Source organism: Chelonia mydas, chromosome 4 (genome assembly GCF_015237465.2).
Source record: "Chelonia mydas isolate rCheMyd1 chromosome 4, rCheMyd1.pri.v2, whole genome shotgun sequence".
Classification (NCBI taxonomy): Eukaryota; Metazoa; Chordata; order Testudines; family Cheloniidae; genus Chelonia; species Chelonia mydas.
In genome coordinates, this window is record NC_057852.1 from 29,030,326 (window position 1) to 29,037,649 (window position 7,324).

The 7,324-nt window shown below is 43.1% G+C and overlaps 1 long non-coding RNA gene across 1 annotated transcript; it reads right to left on the bottom strand.

Annotated features, from left to right (window-relative positions):
* Positions 1–750: 750 nt before the first annotated feature.
* LOC122465545 lies at positions 751–4,147 on the bottom strand. The gene is made up of 3 exons (XR_006290472.1): positions 4,048–4,147; positions 1,194–1,353; positions 751–889 (listed from the first exon to the last, which is right to left on the bottom strand). It is a non-coding gene; the product is annotated as an uncharacterized LOC122465545 (long non-coding RNA).
* Positions 4,148–7,324: the final 3,177 nt, after the last annotated feature.

Here is a 7,324-nt window from a genome sequence, read left to right on the forward strand (position 1 = left end):
TAGACTCAAGAACAAATCACTGTGCATGGGGAAATACTTGAGGAATGTTATTATATATGGTGGAGCACCAGAGGGCTTCCTACCTGTCTAGCCAACTGGTGCAGCAATGACAGCAGCTACTAGCATGTTCAGATGTCAGTTACCCAACACTGGAAAAGGCATGTATTAAAGAATCGCACTGCACTATTATCCTCCTTATTTCTTCTATTGTGAAATTTACACTGCTCATGAAAACCAGGCCTGATCCCTGAGTCAGAGTGGAGCTTACAGTCATAGTGAAATGAAAACTTCTACTGCTTCTGCAATTTGCACCTTGGTTTATCACTTGCTTGTTTACCATAAACAGAGAGGGGAGATGTGTCTGCTGGCAGTTCATGATCAGTCCAATTATTAAAGGCCTGCTAAAGCTGTGGAAAGCCTGGGGGGGTAGGGAACCTGAACCCACCTGCTGCAACACATGGGTCTTATTGCCAAATTTAATGCTGCTATTTTTATAGTCCCCCACAACCTTACAGCAAATTGACAGGCGATTATTGTAAGCCTCTCACTGGTCTCTGGTGTGAAGGACAAATCTCTGCACTGGGGGCAAGGGGTTATTTGTGCTTTGTACCAAAATGTATCAAATTAATTTTAAGACCTTGGATGGAAATAAAAAGTGCATCAGATTTTTTAAGTAGCTCAGCTATCATTAATGCCTCTCAGAAATCCACAGGAGAACTTATGGCAAATTCAAAAAGGATGATGCTATTTAAAGCCAGAATGTCCTTTAATCCCTGAAGTGCAGCGAAAGACAGGCAAGACAATTGTTGGAATGTAGACTCTTTATAAACCCAGTCCAGGGAAGAGACAGTAACATTCAGATGTCGTGTTCTTCATAACCCATCTCTACCTATATATTAAACATAGGAACAAAACAGATTTGCCAAGTTGTGTATTGCTTTTGAATGTTGCTAGGTTCACATTCTAACCTGACCCCTTAAAATGACCTCTTGCTAATACATTGCATTGTATTTGATTAGGTAGCTGCTCAGCTAGACGTTCACTGCTTTAGATAAATCTGCTGTACTGTTCCCTGGACACTTAGGGCACAGTTCTGAACTTTTAAAAAAGTATTACTCTGTTGACTTCAGTATCAATCAGCTATAACTTCACGGATGTAAGCAAGATCAGAATTAGGCCACGAGGGTTTTTACCATCTGAAGTTCTTATCTCTGGTCTGCACATTCTGGAATCATGGATAGGACTCAATTTGCTCACAAACAGATCTTGCCACAGGTGGAACTCTGGACAGCTGGTGTTGCTTCTCTGATCACTTTCAAAGTTTGATTTGTCTACCAATGCACCCTCTGTTCCCTGCATAAACAAAAACCCAACATTTTCTCTGTCATTCATTTTATCGTCTGTTCTTATAAGTTTCCTCCGATTAGACAATCATTCATAACAAACAAATCATGCATCTAATTCTGTGGTGATCATGCCTAAAGGGCTCTCAGTTCCTAAGAAACCAAAACAATAAGAAAGCTAAAAACAAAAGCAATGAAGCTTCATAAATCAGAAATACCAACAGCTCACTTCTACCCGCAGACATATAATATGGTTGTAGCAGCAGCCCTGGAATTCCAGTCCCATGTCACTTCTACAGGTCCTCTCTTATTTTGTGTGTTAGAACGCTTGTCAATGGAAAGTTCCCATTGACTTCTGTGCAAGACACATTCCCAACACAACCACTGTACCATAACACTGAACTGAGACAAAGCCAAGCAAAAAACAGAACATAAACCAGAAGGATATGACAAATATAAGCCGACCCTGTTATAGAGTCGTGAGCCCACAAGACTTCCATGGATTTCAGTGACAGTTCTGCATAGATAGTTTTTGCAAAATTGGGTCTATAATACTCTATATGGAGGAGAACAATCCAGTGCCATGGAGCTTATACAATTAGAAGTCAACAAATCAGGTTTTTGCTGTACTCATACAAAGTACCTTTAAACGCCCCCCCACCCCGAAAAAAAAAATTGTCAAGGAGCATCTAGTCCATGAAGGTTTTTTTTATATTACTTGGCTTAATTTTGACAGCAAGTAATTTTATACATTAAACAATTGAATGACTGATAACAGAAGTAATCACAGTGCTACATCTCTTGGCAAACCAACAGGATCTCTGATGTTCTTCCACTGAAGTCCCGCACATACACATGAGGACACTCTTGATATGGCAATATACATGGATAGGGCCCTACCAAATTCACAGCCATGAAAAACACATCATGGACCATGAAATCTGGTCTTGTGCATGCTTTTACCCTATGCTATCCAGATTTCATGGGAGAGAGCATATTGGGGGTCAAATTGGGGGTCCTGACCCAAAAGGGAGTTGCAGGGGGGTCACAAAGTTATTTTAAGGGAGGTTGCGGTATTGCCACCCTTACTTCCATGCTGCTCTCAGATCTGGGCGGCTGGAAAGCAGCAGCTGTTGGCCGGGTGCCCAGCTCTGAAGGCAGCGCCCTGCCAGCAGCAGCGCAGAAGTAAGAGGGGCAATACCATACTGTACCACCCTTACTTTTACGCTGCTGCCTTCAGAGCTGGGTGGCCAGAGAGTGGCGGCTGCTGACTGAGGGCCCAGCTCTGCAGACAGCAGCACAGAAGTAAGGGTGGCAATACCATACCGTGCCATCCGTACTTCCGTGCTGCTGCTGGCGGCAGCTCTGCCTTCAGAGCGGGGATCCTAGCCAGCGGCTGCTGCTCTCCAGTTGCCCAGCTCTGAAGACAGAACTACCACCCCAGCAGCGCAGAAGTAAGGGTGGCAGTACCACAAGCCCCCCCCACCACACGCACACACAATAATCTTGCAACTCCCCCTCACACACAACTCCTTTTTGGGCCAGGACCCCCTACAATTACAACATCATGCAATTTCAGATTTAAATAGATGAAATCATAAAATTTATGGTTTTTAAAATCTTACGACTGTGAAACTGACCAAAATGGACCGTGAACTTGGTAGGGCCCTATACATAGATGATGTCGTTTGATACATGCACATATTCATCTAGAACTGCTGTAGTTAAAGCTGGGCTACTCACGTTAAGGACAATTCTAGTGATCACACCTGCTACGATACTGTGTCATTGCTGTTGAGCTGCTGATGGGGCAGCCCCTTTTTAATCACACATGCACAATGCTGTCCTGGCCCCTCATGAACTCTGCTGACAGGGGTAGGACTAGGAAATACCACCATGAAACATATTACTTGCTTATTTTAATATGAAGAATTAACACTTTCATGGAGCATTGGCACGTAATATATTGACTTAATTTTTGTTAATTTATTCTTTTCTATTAAGCAGGACCCCAGGGTAGATGCTGTTGGAAAAAAAAAATCAAGTAACATCAGGCAGTGCTACAGTATTCCTATCAACACGCATTCATAACTCCCTATGGATTCCTGAAAGAACTATTTACCGAGAACAGTTTTGAAGCCTGATTGGGAAAGCGTGGTTTGGAGGGTGCTTCTACCACAGAACAGCAATCAGCTTTTGGATAAACCTTGGCCATAAGTCAAACAATCATAAAACTGTCTGAAAAAAAATATCATCCAACTCCAGAAATTTTCTTTTGGCTCAGCATCCAAACCTGGAGTTTTAAACTTAATTGAAAACTACTTTCAGAAAGATCAATAGTGCTGCAAACCAGAAGGCTTGCAGTTGTTGTAAAGGTGAATAAGCCCACTAGTCATCTTTCATTTTGGTAATTGTCCAGTTACTATAAATACTAAAAAGGGAACCATAGTACAAACATATAATAAAGGCAACATTCAATTTTATCAAAACCTGAGCTTCAGCTAACGTAATTAGACTGGGCTCCCACACCCTGGTTTCCTTTACTGCAAATTGGTTAGTCTCTAAGGTGCCACAAATCCTCCTTTTCTTTTTGTGAATACAGACTAAGACGGCTGCTACTCTGAAACAGCACTTGTGGGAAGTTCAACACCTATTGCTCTATTTACAGTGTGAACAGTGGCTCCCCACAGCTCATGGTTCTTACCTTGGCACAGGGTGGGTGAACAGAGATCTTACCTCCCTAAGATCTTGGACTTCTCTAGTCATTCCTTCCAGCCTTGCCTATTCCCTACCCCTGTTAGCTGTCCTCAGCTGATGAGCTGAGCCACCCCATTAATTGGTTAACCATTGACTTTTTAATCAATTATCTCCCTATTTTGGCACATATGTGGATGCTTACCCAGTTTCCAGAGTGGTGACAGCCTATGAGTAGTTTAAGGCTGGCTCACCACTCTGTCACAAGGAGAAGTTTGATAGTCATTTTTGCTTTAGAGCTGATGAGGATTGGACACAGGACATCAAATGTTAACTTCGATAAGCATCCAAGGTAGTCTGGACCTAAAGTCTACAGAAAGGTCTCTGGTTTCTGTGGCACTCTTATTTAGCAGACTGGCAATTCTGTGTCTGGTTCATTTAATTTTTTTTTTCAAAAGCCAAATTTAAATCAAATATGAAATAAATAATAGAAGAAATACTGATATAAAATTTAATTTCGTACCAATTCAGTTCATTCCACATGCAAGGGCTGTACCGAGAAGTGAGTGAAATTGGAAGGCTGGACAGTCCGGTCTGAGATATCTGCGTGTTTTGATACTAAAGGATGCAGTTTGGCACTGTCGGGTGACAATAATTGCTGGATATGTCTGCTAAAATCACTGACACTTAAATAATTAGTGTGATTTTAAACTCTAAAACCTAATGCTGAGAGTGAGAGTTGTAAGTGGCCTGACTCTTTTTTTAAAAAGGTGACTAGTACCCACAACTCCCATTGATTTCAGTTACAGTTGTAGGGGCACAGACCCCCTCAAAAACACTAAAGGGCATTTAGCATATGCTAAGAGTGCAGGATCAAGACCTAATTGTTCATGTAGGTAGAGCTGGGAGGCAGGATGGTCTAAGTGACTAGGGCACAAGATTGTACGGAGATTTAGGGCTTGTCTACACGTAAAACACATGACTGCAGTGCAAATTGTCACTGTAATGCTTCAGTGAAGACACTACCTACGCCAATGGGAGGGGTTCTCCTGTCAGCCTAGGTACTCCACCTCCCTGAGAGGCGAAAGTTCACCTCTTGGCCTAGAGCTGTCTGCATCAGGGGGTAGGTCCGTTTAACTGTGTCGCTCAGGGGTATGGATTTTTCGTGCTCCTGAGCAATGTAGTTATACTGCCCTAATTTCCTAGTGTAGGTCAGGCCTTTAGATTCTATTTTAGACATTGTGTGTTGGGGCAAGTCACTGCACTTCTGATTTCCAGTTTTCCCTCTCAGGAAATTGGAGATAATAGGACTCTCTCTTCTTTAGAAAGCACTTTGATTTCTATGGATGAAAATTACTATTCAAATACTAAGTGTTATTCTCTGTTTGAGATAGATCCCTGAACGTGGGGAAATTCTTTTATCCACATCCATTAACTTTTCCTTATTTCAGCCATCAGATATGTGTATATTCTACAATAATTCATATTGCTTCAGAAACATGCTGGTAAGATAGCAGGTTTTACATATCCGACCAGCCTAAGCAAAGAAGGAACATATTTGCATAATGGCTTCTGCTCAGTTAAACTTAAAGTTTATCCTTTGCATAACAATTTCAAACTAATTATCATGCTCCTGAAATTGTTGCAGTAAACAGGACCATGATAGTTAGTCAGGAGCCCTAGTTTAGCATAATGTAAGAGGTCCTGAACATAATTAATGAAGCATTTATATCTCCAGAGGTCATCCCTACACTGAAATCCACAACAAATCTCTACTGTCCCAGACATCTTCAGACAACTCTTATTTGGGTACAGCAATGTCCCATCTTCCTGCTTTTTTCCCCCCCTCCTCTCTCATGGAGATCACATTGCTGTCCTTGCTCTTACCCCTCCCAAGTTCTACAATGCCCAAACTGACTAATATGACTCCTAAAAAATATATAGGGCTGTTATGGGATCACCACTGGTCTGGCATTTCCTCCTGGTCACTCTGAGGATTAGCTACCGAGGTCAATCAACACCCCCTTACAGCTTGTCCACTGTTGTTCCATCTCTCACAGGTCTGCAGCTCATCCATCAGCTCAAGAACCATGGAATCCTCTTTGTGACTCAGCCCTTCAGCCAGGTCACTCAGCAGAGTCTCTCCTCCCTAGCAGTTCTAGGTTATCCTCCCTTCCACTCTCTCAGTGACTGCTATAGGAACCCTGGCCCACCCTCTACTCTGGGTTCCAGTCCAGGGACCCTCAAGTCAGCACTTCTGGGCTTTCTTCTTTTAGTCCTCACAGCTCCTTCCCCGGACTGTTTCCTACCACACCTCGTTCGTTCATTCGTGTTCTTTCTTTCTTTCTTTCTTTCTTTCTTTCTTTCTTTCTTTCTTTCTTTCTTTCTTTCTTTCTTTCTTTCTTTCTTCTTTCTTTCTGTGTGTGTGTGTGTGTGTGTGTGTGTGTGTGTGTGTGTGTGTGTGTGTGTGTGTGTGTGTGTGTGTGTGTGTGTGTGTGTGTGTGTGTGTGTCAGGCCAAAACCCTCTTTCCAGGGAACAACTACTACCTGCTTTTCTACAGCCTACCCCAGAAACCCCTTGCTGGTTGCCACTACTGGGCTTTATACTGGCCCCCACCTGTTCCTGCCCAGCCAAACCTACTTCTAATTAGTGGCATGTCCTTCTCCTCCTCCAGGTGCACCCCGTGGAGTTAATTGACCTGCCTGGCTATGTTAACTTCTTTCAGCCCTGTGGGGGTGGGTAGTCATCCCATAACAAGGGCCAAATGCAATAGTTTGGCTCCATCTGGATGCCTATTGTTACTAACAACTCTTTGCATCTTTCAGTTTTAAAGTGCTTCCAATTTTGTACTGAGATGTAGTGAACCATGGGTACAATGTAGGCCCCACTGATGTCAACATTCCCATTGACTTCAGTGGTGTCAGGATTTTACCCCATATGCTTTTAGGGTTAAATTATGCCTCTGTAATGAGATGTAGAACAAGTGTAACATCCGAATGAGTCATTGGGCCTGATTCTTCCCTCCTCCGCAACTCATGTCATCTCTGTGTCTGTGCAAAGGGAGTGTAGCATGCTACCACTCTTATCTGGTAGTGCTTTACACTCACTTTGCAGAGGTGTAAATGACCACACATGGCGCAGTACAAGGGAGAACCAGACCTGGAGCGCCTACATAAGGTTTACTGCCACCTGAGCTGCTGGAGGAGCGCAGTGAGAGGCTGCACAGGAGACAAATTTTAAAAGGTAGAGCACTGCGCTCCCAATGCAGCACAGCTATCCTTGTGCC